Genomic DNA, 15,037 nt, shown 5'->3' with positions numbered 1-15,037 from the left:
AAATAAGAGAAAGTGAGACTGAGTACTTACAAGAGTATACATGCATATGTATGTATAAAAAATTGAAAAAATTGTGCAGCCCTGTTATGTGCTATATTACGAAAGGACTCAATAAAAAGCGATATTTAAAACGAGCTGAACTCCATTGCTGTAGTAAATCCTAGCAATCGTCCTTTAATTTGGACGATTCGATTTAAGTAGTTTTAAAAACAAATCCAATATCGAATTCACAACTTTTTTTAAGTTTCATTACGAGCTTTTGATTGTACAAATGCGTGGTTTAATACGTAAGTGATGTGGCGGAGGATGCACTTGGTGGGCGTTCAATCTCATCTTTTCAATAAGAATATGTAAAGAAATTCGTTTCTTTTTAATAAGTACAGATATAAAATTTACTTTCATTCAATAATGGATTTGAAACATAATAGTGTGATTGCATTATATTTGGCTGGAAAACCACAGCCAGCGATTGTTCGTGAGCTCGAGCACCTTAAAGTAAATAAAGTTTCTGTTTATCGCACAATTACCCGTTACAATGAAAGCATTCGCGAAACGTCATGGAGGTGGTCATCAAAAGACTGCAACGTCTCGTGAAATGGTTCAAAAATAGAAGAAACGACTTGAGCGAAATCCCCGACGAAGTACCAATCAAATGGCGAAAGAACTGAAAATATCTGACCGTAGCATCCGCCGCATACTGAAAAATGATCTCAAATTCAAGCCTTACGGGATCTAAAAGGCACATGATCTCACCCTAAAACAGCAACCAGTCAGACTTGAGGGAGCGAAGGAGTTGCTTCGCTAGCCCAGAAGCAGTCAACTTTCGAACATTGTATTTTCGGAGGAGAACATTTTTCAAACTGAGCAATTCGTGAACTCCCAAAACGATAAGGTTTATTTGACCGACTGTTCATTAGAGAATTTGAGTCATCGATTGGTCACCAGGAGGCAGCACTCGTCACAGGTTTGAGGCGCTGTAACCACAGATGGGCGCTCTCCAATCGTTTTCATGGAGCAATGGCTCTCAAATTCACCAGATGTGAATCCGATGGATTATTCTCTTTGGACCATTTGGGAGAGCAAGGTCCGAAGGAAAATATACACCAGTCTCGAGGCGCTGAGAAAAACCATTGTCCGCGAGTGGGCCAAAATACCTGCAAGTCACATTCGGGCAGCTTGCGATTCCTTGGTGGCCATATCGAGCAAAGTTAATTGATTCTTCATTTTGTGTTTTTTTAGTTTGAATAAAAGTAATTTTCCAAACTAAATGTATGGCTACACTTCGATTGCCGGACCCTGTACCCATTTTCCTTATATTTTTCTTTTAAAACAATTTAATAATACGCTTTAATTATTTATGTTTAGTTTATGCTTTCCTCCGATAAAATGAAGTATTCGTATCAATTTCTCAGAAGAAACTTTCCAAATTGCATTGCATGCGGAAATAATAATACCAATTTCACAAGGATTTTTTAACGGAAGAACTTCATGAACACGTCAGAATTGATAACAGCATTTTCCGCCGGAAATAATGTTGAAAGTTTGGTAAGTTTTTAAGAGTTTTTAAAGACAAATATCTTCGTTTATTCTTCATATTTTTAAAGTTTTTATTTTTTCCTAATATTTTAGAATAAAATATATTTAAAAAAATCTTTTTTTTTTTTGGAAATAATTAATTTTTTTTTTGGAAAACTCTGTTTTCTTGTTTTTGCCATTAATAGCTGAACTGTGTTCAGTAATCTGTGAAAGCTTCATAGTAGCATTCCCATAACTTAGCATTCTTGAGCTATACCATTTTCAAGTTCATACAGCGGACCAGTGAAAAATCAATGCAAAATACTGGTCTGGGGAAGCGTTAGGCCCGTCACAGTGGTTCCGTAGCGCCCGTTGCGGCAACAAATTTGACCGACAGCAAAACAAATTATATTTGACTCGAAGGCGCCACATACGTGCCGTACGCCATGGCGGAATGCAAAAAAAAAACTGCCAACTTTATACTTTTGTCATATGGCAGAGCGGCGAAAATGGCAAATTTGTATCGATGGAGTTTTTTATTATATCAAATCAAGGTGGTATTCTAGTGTAGAGGCATGCATTTCGTCCGGTGTTTGAAGCGCTGTACAAAGGAAATAAAACAAATTTTACTATCACTTTTTTTATCATTTGTCTATTGATTATTAATTAAAAGTGAACCCAAAAAAAAATTAGAATTGACAAAATTATGCACAGTCAAAGTAGGGGGTCAAAACAAAAACACCCTCTTGGTGATCTGAAAAATAAAAACCAAACGGATTCTTATTATTATATATGCCGCTATCGAATGAGCCTTGGACAAATTAAAAAAAAATGTTTCACAATATGACGGCTATTTGAAAAAACAATTTTTTTGCATATTTTTTTAACAATTCCGACTTTTTAAATACTAAATGAAAAGTTATAGCTTCGAGCTAGGGTCATCCGAATATAAAGGGTGGTTAAGTTTCAAGGGCCGGTGTTGACTTTGAATAAAATACAATGTGTTTAAGAAATTATTATCATTTCTCTTTATTATGATAATATTGGTATGGCTCAATTACGTATGGGTCAAAGTATTGGCCAAATGGCCGCAGCGCTCTCGGCGGCATACCTCCATCTAATGGTCTAAATTTTCGATGACGCTGAGGCATAATTGAGGTTCTATGCGGTTAATGTGCCAAATTATCTCGACCTTTAGCTCTTGAATTGTTGCTGTTTTATCAACGTACACCTTTTCTTTCAAATAACCCAAAAGGAAGAAGTCCAACGGTGCCATTGACGTTTAGGTGTGGTTCACATTCAACATCGGCCCTTGAAATTTAACCATCCTTTATAAAGAACATCCCCCCAAATTTAAGTAAATCGGCCTATTAGAACTAGATATCCTCACCGCCAGTTCAGAAAAGTAGTTTTGAGAAAAACGTGTTCAAAGTTTTCAGACAAGACGGATCAGAACCAAAGCCATATCACGAAAAAGGCTATAACTCATGAAATAATAGGAATTTTAAAAAATCTTCTTAATGTCATATTCTTAAATATCTGAACTTTGAAAATATGAAAAGAATCGATTTTTTCAAAATTCTACACTATGTAGAATGCCATCTTAAATGCAAAAAATAAATGGAATTAAATTAATTGAGTCATTGAATTGCATTTTTCGACCCAGAGTTTTTGCTTTTTCTCGATTTTCTCAGACACACAAAACAATACAATTGGCGCCTACACATTTGTTGGGTGGGTGTTACTTGGCCGAGCTTCTTCTGCAATTTGTGTTACACGCCTTGAAATTATTCCGTTAATAGAGGATCCTACAGAGCTTTATGCCGCCCGGCAGTTGGCATTTTATAAGGAGTTTTTCACGATAGAAATACACTTGGCAATAATAACGACTATAAATTGATTTGATCCATCACCGTGCTTGACCATTGATTTTTTAACAAATAATAGTTTTCTTCTTGAAGGAGTAAAGTTATCCTCAAATGGGAGCGGTTTAAAAGTGTACTATATGCGACCAATACAAAACATTGCCGTATATGGGAGCGCTCAAATTGATGCGATACTACCGAGTCGATACGCTGCGGTCACAAACTATATTTCAGCAAGATCAAGTGACCTCACGGTATGAGTGACTTTTTCAGTAAAAGTTGCATCTACTATCTGAGAAACACTTGCAAGACGCATCGAAAACAAACTATCTGGTTCACAAGACATATCTGAACAAAGTCTACAAAAAACGAATATGCGACAAAAAAGATGGACGGACCAGAGTCAAATCAAATGGCAGTGGTCCCCATATTTATACTGACGGCTCAAAGGTGGACAATGGCAATGGATGGGGAGTGTACCCCGAACAGTTATCCCTAAATTACTCATTTCGACTCCCTGATATTCTAGCAGCAAATAACGCACTGGCCTCAATTCAAGATATGTTAAAGAATGCAGGAGGTCGCTCTCGCTCATCCAGCAACACAACACCACACTTTTTTGAGCCCCACCCACTTTGTAGTGAAGAGAAATGAAAGAGCGGATGAGTGTGCAAGGGAAAGCTCGACCTTCTGCGAGTGGTAGAGAACATAATCGTTCCGAAACGAACTGTATACCATGATGGAGAGAATAATGAGATGGCGCCTATCGCGGTGCCATGATGGAAATAATAATGAGATAGCGCCTATCGTGGTGCCGTTACTTTGCGCTCAGCGAACTTGACAATGAGTTACGTGATTTTAGCTTCAGTATGGCCAGATTACCATTTTTGTAACTTGATTTAGCGTTTTTTTTTTGTTATTTAGTCTCGGAGTTTTAGTTCTTCCTTCATGGCATATTTCTAGCCTGTTTTAATTAAAATGTTATGTTTATAATTTTGTAAAATATACATTTTTTAAAAATAAGTTCAATAATTCACTCAGTGTTATTTAGCTTTACTTTTTTTTAACATACGGAAGCATTGCCCGCGATTGCAGTTGTTGTTGGTGTTCTTCTGCCTTCGGCAGTCAAATCTCTCTCTCGCAACTGCAGTGTTGCCTGGCTTTGGATATAAAAACGCACTAAACTGCCCATTTAAAGAAAATAAGACACCAAATTCTTATTGAATTACTTAAAGAACTTTGTATTCGTGACAAATTGTCTTTAGAATGTGCGTTTTTTTTTTAAATAAATGTGTTATGCTTATGTACAATTTAATTTATGAGTTTTTTTTTGTTAAGCGAGACTTTTTTGCTATATTTGAGGTTATGTAACTAGATAAGGTACTCTTTCTGTAAAAATGTCAGTATGGTTTATTTAGTATTTTGTGGTTTTTTTTTACAACGAATATACATCTTGATGCCCTATGTCCCACTAAGGATTGATGGCCGGAGGAAACGATTACACCTCTATAGAAGGTGGTATCTGACTATACTAACTGCAAGGTCATTAAAGCGCTCTGGTCAAAACTGAATCTTAAAAGTATAAAATGTCTGCTGGGATTCAATAGATCAACTACCAACGTCCTCACAGGTGTTATAACGGATCACTACGCAATTGGAGCTAGTAGAATAGGTGCCCAACGACTTCTGCAGGAGTTGTGTAGATGAAGCAGAAATTGAGTTGGTACAACACCACCTCTGTGAATGTCCTGCACTTCAAAGAAGCCGTGCCGAATACCTTGCCGATTATTTCTTTGAAGACCTGGGAAATTTGCAAAATGACCCACTGGGGCGACAAGTTCTTCTTTTTCCTGATTCGTGCGATAACCGCTTACGCGATTTTCTTCTTAAAAAGATCTTAATGGCTTAAGCAATTTAGTTAGGGGATGAAAATCAGATGCAGATATCACAATGAGCCTTAAGGGGTTATATACCTTGTGGTCCGGTGAAATTAGCGAAAGTTGGGTTTTTTTTAAAGATATGTAGCAATAATTTTATTGTATAAAAGTTTTTATTATTGGATATTACAATGTTTAAAGAAAAAAAAAAGGCTTTGCTTGTGTAAAAATATTTAAAAATGGCGGAGTTATGGCGTTTTCCCCCAAGACCCTTTTTTTGGAAGAGGCTTGCGGTGGACGCGATTCAAGTCCACCAAGTCAACTGAAATCAAAAAATCGAAAAGATTTCATTAGTATAGGGTTATATCTTCTTAGTGAACGATCAATATATTAAATATTTTGATTTTTGTGAAAATAGGAACATGTTTTTAAAAAACTCCACTTCTACAGTCCTAAAATTGGCATTAAAAAATTCATATCTGCAAAATAAAAATTTATACATAAAAAGTTGATCGTTCACTAAGAGGCGACATCAATTACGAACAATTTAAAAAAAAAATTATAAAAATCGGTTGAATACTTTTTTTGCAATCGCGTCCACCGCAAAAGCATTTTTGGAAAAACACGTTTTTGAGATAATCGCGTTTAAAGTTTCAAGCGCCGCATGAGGCTGTACGCTCAGGACGTGACGACGCACAATTTAAAACGCTGTAACTTTCGATCTATTGCTCAGATCTCTATGAAATTTTTGGAAAATGTTCTCAAGGGATTGTACTTTACGATAAAGAAATAAAATTTATTTTGATTTTTTTGAAAAACACAAGGTATATAACCCCTTAATGCCACCGAGTATCAAGCAACCTGGCTAACCTTACCTAGCCTGCATCTGCTTATAAAAGATATTAGCAATTCGTCATCAAAGCTATCAAATTGAAATAAATATTGCTTCATAGGATAATTTTACATTATTTAAAGATTTTTCGTTACTTTAAAAAAATGAGTACCTACTGTCAACAGTTGTACCAATAAAGCGTACGACATAAGATAGTTTATACAAAGAGATGCAAATTAATAACTCTAATCACTCTCTTATTTGACACTTGTGAACTAGACAGCTGCAGTAGGCAAAGAGTCAAGCAATAGAGTGGGTAAAGGTCAAAATAAAGATTACCATCACTCGAAATTATTATTTTTTGTGTAGTAAAACAGTTATACAAAAAAGTAATCAAAAGTAATAGTAGTGAATTTTGCGCCTCCTTACATGTAATAATTTTGTTTGGCAACACTGAAACATTTTTTTGGTGATACCGTTTTATACCATTACCACATCAGATACGTTTATATCCTACATCTGAGGATTAAATACAAATTTTATTTCTAATTTATAATTTGTTACAGAGCCGGACTACCAAGGCTTTCGACTTACCTATAATCTGAAAGTACCGGGAATGTTTAAATATAACAAAGCAGAGTAAAATTTCAGGAAAATTTATTTTATCTCCTTCAAAATATTACCCGTCTGAAGCATGGCCTTCAGCTCCTTCGTCGCATTCTCTTTGATCTGTTATATCGACTTAAATCTCCTTCCACGAAGTGGTAACTTTAACTTGAGAAACAAAAAATGTTGCACGGGGCCATATTAGGCGAGTACGGCGCTTGCACGATGGTATTTACTTGGTGTTTGGTCAAATAATCCAGCACAATTTGGGCTCGGTGCGATAGCGCGATATCATCATGCAAAATCCAAGAATTGTTTGCCCACATTTCCGGGCGGCCAGGCAGACACTATTGGTCCGCTGGCGCTAAAAAGTGATTAGTGACAGATGTGTGTCTTACAGTCCTACCAGCATAAGAAAAAAATATGGACCGGTTCCCACGTGCGCGGTTCGTTTAAATTAAACATTCCCAGTACTTTCTGATCATAAGGTACATATAAAATGCAATACAGCCTGTACACTTGAAAATGTACTCTAGCGCATAACACAGACAATACACACTACTTCTCCCTAATCGCCACCGTTAGCACTTAAAGAATAATCCTACTAATGTCATAGACTCCACCCTATTAATTTTAGGGGAATAACATTCCCACTGCGCAAAGTCATAATAAAGAGTGAAAACTAGTCGTTTGGTTGGGGAGGCGTCTAAACGTTTCCTCAACCGCAATCAGCGTGCCACTACACTTGCAACATTTTGCTGTTATGGCAATAATATCCATTCCAAGTATTGTCTGAGTGGCTAAATTTAAATAATTGCCTACTTGTAAAACCATAATGGATCCCCTAGGTATGCCCTATTAGCTGGAATAAGTAGAGATTCTTTTTTGAGAATGTCGACTCGTATCTTAAGCAGCTGGGAATAGTTATTGAGTGTGTTGTGTTAGACCACAGTTTGCAGGGAGTAAAGGAAATATGTACCTATATATGTATGTACAATATTACAATGCGAATGTTTGTTTTTGTTCGTTTGTTAAGACTGCTTTATATTTAATAATATCTTGAATACACACTTATAAATATACAGGAGCCCACACTCGTATGTATTTTTATGTATTTCTTTGATATTCGTGCATTTCACAGCCATGGTTGGAAATGAAAGCGAAAGCGTAGTTTTCTCATTGCCAGCAAATTCGAATTTCTTGCAGCTGTATTCATATCTATCTGATGGTGTCATTTGTCTACGAAAACGTAGCTGGAAAAGCGCTTACTGTGAATAGTTTACTATACCACGGTATGGGCATTTCCACCAGAAGCGACACTGCAGCCAAAATATTAAAAGCTATTTCAATTACATTATTTTCCTATATTTTTAATGTTCGTACTCTTGACAATGCGTTCGTTATTTTGTTCCCAGTTATACTCCTTTGTCCTGGGATACAAATTAGCCGATTGCGATTGTGCGTTCCGTTTCTCGATACAATAAAGCACCAGTGAGGACTTAATTTCACTGGATGACAAATCCTTTTGTGTCGTCTGCCTGACACTCAGAATGGCAATTTGTTCATTCTAGAGATTCATGCCTAAGTTAATTTCAGCACAAAGACTACCCATTAGCACAGAACGCCTTGTTCTGGGGCCATATATTCCAACGCCTATGCCTTCTGGCGGCCGCCGTAGCCGAATGGGTTGGTGCGTGATTACCATTCGGAATTCACAGAGAGGTCGTTGGTTCGAATCTCGGTGAAAGCAAAATTAATAAAAACATTTTCCATTCCTGCCCCTCGGCAGGCAATGGCAAATCTCCGAGTGTATTTCTGCCATGAAAAAGCTCCTCATAAAAATATCTGCCGTTCGGAGTCGACTTGAAACTGTAGGTCCCTCCATTTGTGGAACAACATCAAGACGCACACCACAAATAGGAGGAGGAGCTCGGCCAAACACCTAACAGAAGTGTACGCGCCAATTATTTATTTATTTTTTTAAGCGCCAGCTTCCTCTTTCGCAGTATTCAGGGCGAACTCTTCGAATGCGATGCAACAAACGCTTCAAAGCGCCAAGATAAAAAATTATATTAACGGTTTGGTCCATTGGCATGACTCCTTGGGGACAATTCCCTTGGAATCGTAAAAACAAACGATACACAACATTTTTGATAAAATTACCAATGATTTTGATGGAGTTTTCGGTGATTACTGATTTTGGGCGGCCCGTATCTTCATTGTCATTTATGTCCCCACAACCATCTCTGAAACATTTAAACCACTCATAAGCTCTCGCATGAGATAGACAATCATCGCCATACACTTTTTTCATCAATTCAAATGTTTCGGTAAACATTTTCCCGATTTTAAAACAAAATTTGATATTAGCTCTTTGTTCGAAACTCATTTTTGTACCGATAACACAAACATAGTGACACTTTAAAAGCAATCACTTCGCTTCCACTGAACCGAATGTCACCAAACTTTCACTGAAAGTCAGCTATGAATGAAACTTTCAACACATTAACTCATTAAAAAGATGGCGCCATCAAAAACATTTTTATGACACCAGACTTGTTTATTTTGGACATCACCTTGTATATGTAGGCTCATATTTAATACCGTGAGTACACGAATCTGCATGGCAAATACCTAAATAAATAAGAAGTAAACTTTTTTTAGTTTGAGTATTATATATGAGTTCTAGGTAAACAGGTAGGTAGGTAGGTATAGTGGTTGTCAATTGACACACCTAATCCTGTTGTATGTAGGTCCATTATGATACCACCAGGGTTGCCCCCTCTCTTCTCTCTACATTGTAATCATTGAACCAACCTGTGGCTTTGATGTATCTAACAAGACTTGCTATTTTTAAATTGGCTACTTCTGCAAAGTTATTCAAAGAACTTTTTCCTAGAATATTAAACTTTCTTCTACCCAGTCTCTCTTCTTCTATAGTCTCTTCTTCAATGTCGTTAAACATCTGCAATACTTGTTATAGGGTGCTTCCAGTCTACTCGCATGCCTCCCTATAAGACAGTGCCTTGTTAGAACCTCAAGAAGATTTCTCATTTTCTTCCTGTTCAGTTTCAACAGTCGGTTTGTACGACCCATGTTCCATTCTGGCCACGTCATCCTACTTGTTGCACTGGTCAGGGACTGAGTCCATAGCACGTTGGCAGCTTTGATGGTATGATTACCTATTGGCAGCTTACAAGTTGCTAAAGATATAGGTATATTCGCTTTATCTGGTTAGATCGGCATTGTGGTACCCTATCTCGTTAGTTCATCTGCTTTGCAGTTGCCTACTATGTCGCTGTGACCCAGCGCCCAGAGCAGGTTTATTGTACAGTACTATGATGGTTCCGTCAAAACGGAGATACAATTTTTACTGTCTTCGAGTTTATATTAGGTGATTGAAATAATTTCAGGGCCGATTGGCTATCTGAATATAATATATTTATTTTTCTTGAGGTATGAAGACTTTTCTCTAAGACCAACAGGCTTTCCCTGATAGCTGATAGAGTTTTACCAGTGATCCGGTAGCCGGAATGAAATGTTGGCACTAATTTCCTCAGAGTGAAGGGCTCCGCCTACTTGTTCATTGAGCTTGGCACCATCTGTATAGAGACTGATTCCACATCTATTGTCCATTACCCCATTGTCCCAATCTTCTCTCGTTGGGAAAGTTGTGGTAAAGGATGTACTAAAGTGCAGCTCTACTGACTCACAAAAATCTGTCGTTTGATGTAAGAAGGGGTATTCGTCTAGTATTCTTGTGTGACCCTTCCTGTTAGTGGCTAGGTAAGAAGATTCTTTTAACCTAAGTGCCGATTTCGCCGCTAGTTGTTTGCCGTAGGCCACAATCGGTAATAGGTGCAGCATGGCTTTCTTCGTTACCGTGGGCGTAGTCTTTAGTGCCCCGCTTATGTAGAGATAAGCTCCCCTTTGAATACTTTCTAAACGTTTCATCATTGGTTTTTTTTTTCAAGTGTTGGCCACCAAACTAAGACATCGTATGTCTTGATAGGTCTTACCACTGCTGTATATAGCCAGTGTATTATTTTCGGGGTTAAGCCCTATTTTGATCCCACAATCCTTTTGCATGTATGGAATACGGTGGCTGCTTTCTTTACCCTATCATTTATCGTTTCTTTCCACGAAAGCTTCCTATTTAATACTAGAGCTAGATTGCTTGCTTCCTCCCCGAATGACAGTGTGATTCCACCAAGGGCTTAGAACAGGTATTCTGTGTTTTCTGGTGAACATGATTAGGTCTGTTTTGTTGGGATTTACCCCAAGACCACTCGATTCAGCCCCATCGGTTTATATCGTTCAAAGCGTTTTGCATTGTATTGTAGAATTTCGCTCTTATTGGGAATTTCGCTCTTATTAGTATTGCAACATCATCTGTGTATCCCCCTCTCCTCTAGATTCTTTAACAACCGATTCATTGCCAGTATCCACAACAGAGCAGAAAGTAAATTACATATTATTATTTTTTTTTAATAAAAGGACTAATACTTTCAAAACTCGTATTATAAGAAGAGACAACTGCATCATTATTCAATGCACTAACAAAATTTTAATCGAATAATTAGCGTGCTTACTCATGAAGAAGAGTGAGTCAAAATTATTGTATTCGATTGTATTCTTTGTTTAGGATATCAAACAAAAAGAAATCTCTTCTCTGCACAAGCACAAAAGATAAGTGTGCATTTTGATACACTGACACACATACATATGCACTTATATATAGAAATACATGTATGTGTATAGAAATATATATACTTTCTTTATCTACACAGGTTACAGTATGAGCAAACAAACTTTATTAAAAACTGCTGAAAAATTTAATATCCTGATTTGACCGAAGTCGATTTCCGATCCTTATCGTGCATTATAATTTCGTGTTTTAATTTTTCACTGCTTCATCAGAAACAAATATAATTTACTTTGAATTCATATTATTATTAGTTATCAACTAGTTTGTTAATAAAAGTGCTTTTTGGGGTAGGCGGTTTAATTAAGCGATGCCATTAAGCCAAGCTAGCGAAATATTAAAACACGACTTCTTGGTGTTAACAGCAGACTCATTCATTTGGCAATCTCGAAATTCTAAAGGCAAAGAGGACAAAATATATTCTTTGGTAATTTTATTCCCGCTTCCGAAAACATAAAATTTCTTTCGGAAATTAGTATTCAAATACAATCAAAGTTACTGCAAAGGTTTGAAAAATACTTTCGCTTGCATCCTGACACCTGGGTGACACTTATTGCATAATAATCAAATTAAAATTTTGCAATGTCTTGGAAAGTGCTCGGTCATACACTGGAAATGATGGCGCAGATAAAGTCAAAGGATATGATCTGAAGTTTAAAAGACAACCCGTAGGGGAAGAAAGTAATTGCGGCCTTCCATAAGGGCAAATACTTCATTTCTCGAACTCGATGAGGAGTCCACAGGTATTCGATCAAGAGAAACCAAACTGCGAAATTTTTGTAAATAACTTCCTTCTTTTAGATGAAAATTTAACCAATAACAGGTGTTATGAATGAATGTAATGTCGGTGTTTCTTTAAAAGCGCGTAAAATGGAAACAAAAAAAGATTTTTTATTTCTGCTTTCAGTATTTTATTTTTTATTCCATTGTTAAAACATGAATTTTTTTTTAAGCGTACGAGGTTCGTTCAAAAAGTTGTCAGTCATGTTGGCAGACCTGTTTTGAAGACTGTCAACTTTTTGAACAAACCTTGTACGGCCAAAACCAAAAATTATTTTTTGAAATTGAATCAAGAAATAAAATACTGAAAACAAAAATAAAAAATCTTTTTTTCATTTCCGCCTTACACGCTTTTAAATAAAGACCCAAAAATCACCATTTCGTTTTCCTGCGAAAAATTCTTATAAGTAATTCATGTATTTTGTGATGCTCTAATAATGGCTGTGCTGATTAGCGATAACAGCAGGTACAGCTTATGCGAGTACACCAAACACATTAGGTACATATGCGGCATTTTTTTATTTGGCTCTTCCCACAATAAATCGGGCTCTGCAGCATTTCCTGCTCGATGAGTATCAATGCCACAGTAGTGGCAAAGATAAATGTCGGAACTTTTCTTCTTCCATTGTGTTAACCATTGGTATGAATACATACTGAATACACCGTTGCTTACCCACACACATAATTGTGTTCAAGAAAGCATACAATTCATGTAGAAGATACTTTTCACAACAAAAATTGTGAAAAGAAAAAAATATTTAGTATAGTAGAGCTTCCGCTGAAAGTACCATTTTAACGCATACCTTATTTTTCACAATTGCAATTATTCTTTATGCTGATTTCAATAGAAAGCCTTACAAGTATAATTGTTTCCTTGTCAGTTTGCGCTTAGGTTATTGTTGTCGTTTACAAAAGGTATTCCTCAGTTATTACTTTTACTGTAACAAAATGTATTTTCCGATGATTTTATGCATCGCCGCTTTCTTTTCATACTTTTCATACTTTAAGGATGGCCTAAGTACAAGAATGTTCATGTGATGGTTACATGTATCTGGTGTTTTTAAATAGCTTGAGAACTTAAAATTATAATACAAAAAAGAAATATTGTTGGCATGCATTTTTATTTATTATAATCTGGTAGATAATTTCTGGCATTTATTATTTGAATACGATATCCGGCATTTGTTCGCCGCAGCTACGAGTTGCATGGTCGATTCGAAAATTCAAATTTTTGACTACTTTTTCCAATAAATCTGACTGCATGGCGTTTTCAAATGCCTCAAGAGTTACTGGTTTGCGCGCGTAAACCCATGGCTTAACATATCCCCATAAATTATCATCCAAAGACATTGAATCACAGGAACAAAAATTAATCGATTTTGCTATAAACTAACTGTCGGGCGCGTTGTATGTCAAGTTGCGCCGTTTTGTTGGAACCAAATGTAGTTGATGTTTAGCTGATTAAATTTTGGAATCAAAATTGAGCACTCGATTGCGCTCGCCATTCACCGTAACGGCAGCTCCTTCCTCATTTCGAAAGAAATAAGGGCCACCAGCGCTCTTTGAGCTTCGCGAACAGATTTATATCTTTGAAAATAAATTCCCACAATTTGGATGTGTTGTTTTGGCGTTAAGCGACTCAGGATGACTTGTCAAACCTTATTGACTGGAAATATAAACACAGTTCGCCATTCTTAGCTGTCAAACCATAGTTGCAAAACGCCTAAAAAAACACTCTACATAACAGCATAAAGGATGGGTGACCGGTATTAGAAAAAACTTGTTTTATCATTTTGGTTATACAGAGATTCGAACCTATGCACTTCTGAGGTTAATTCTTAATTTTATGTGTCACCCGTTGGTGGCACCTCTATTGAAGAGAAAAAATCTCCAACTGATGTGGCCATTGCATCCAAACGCCAACAAATGTGCATGCCACAAACGTACCTTTCCCACCTGTCGTCACCTGTCACCATCTGCCAACGAATTAATTATCTGTGGGTAGAAGTATAAATTTTTGTATGGAACTTGCATTTGAGCAAATAAATGTTACACGCTTTCTAGCCAAAGAAAAAACTCGTTTTTATAAAATATGTGGTACAAAAAATAAATGCCTGTTCTTTTTAAGTGTCGATTTTTAGAAACAACATATCGCGAAATTTGTGATTTTTCCGAATCAGTCAACAATTCAAAGGGTTGTGCAAAAATTTCAAGAAACTGGTTCTGTCGAGTATATAAAAAGGACTGACAGACCAAAGATCAAAAACTAAACGTTCTGTTGAGAATATTGCTGTTGCAGCGCAAAGTGTTGCTGAACAACATTCAACAGCGATATCTCCACGTTCTCAACAATTCGGTATTCATGCATCGACTGTTTGGCGGATTTCACCTGTAGCCGTGCTTATGGTGAACGTTTAAATGATGTCATGTTTCAAATGTAATTATTAAAAGCCGTATTTTGAATACAAAAAGTGAAACCTGAAAGAATCTAAATTTTTGCATGTTTTATTTTGAAAGAACATCTAGGCGCGTCTTTTCAAAGACGCAGCTTTCGATTCACCACTTCTCTTCTCCGTAGAGAACTCCGCTGGTTGCCCAACGAAACATTTGTATGTGAAGGAACTGATACTCAAGCAAGTTTGTTTTAGCCACTCACAACTCACAAGCGGCATTCTTAGGTATTTCCTTCCAAGTAACATATATAAGTAAGGATATATTTTTATTAGTCAAAAAACCCCTCCTACGACATGAACCAATTGTTTTGAACAAAAAATTATGCCAAAAAATATTGAATGGGGTGTGTACTAATTATTATTATTAAAATTCCAAACGAAATTTGATTACGAAACTCCCCAGT

General features: G+C 36.6%; 1 protein-coding gene across 1 annotated transcript in view; it reads right to left on the bottom strand.

Moving 5' to 3' along the window:
* The window catches only part of LOC128861391 (neuropeptides capa receptor), a 151,063-nt gene that overhangs the window by 93,575 nt on the left and 42,451 nt on the right, over positions 1–15,037 (bottom strand). The window lies entirely within an intron of this gene.

Source organism: Anastrepha ludens, chromosome 4 (assembly GCF_028408465.1).
Source record: "Anastrepha ludens isolate Willacy chromosome 4, idAnaLude1.1, whole genome shotgun sequence".
Taxonomy (NCBI): domain Eukaryota; kingdom Metazoa; phylum Arthropoda; class Insecta; order Diptera; family Tephritidae; genus Anastrepha; species Anastrepha ludens.
The sequence above is the reverse complement of the archived record's forward strand: the minus strand, read 5'-3'. Positions and strand labels throughout refer to the sequence as shown.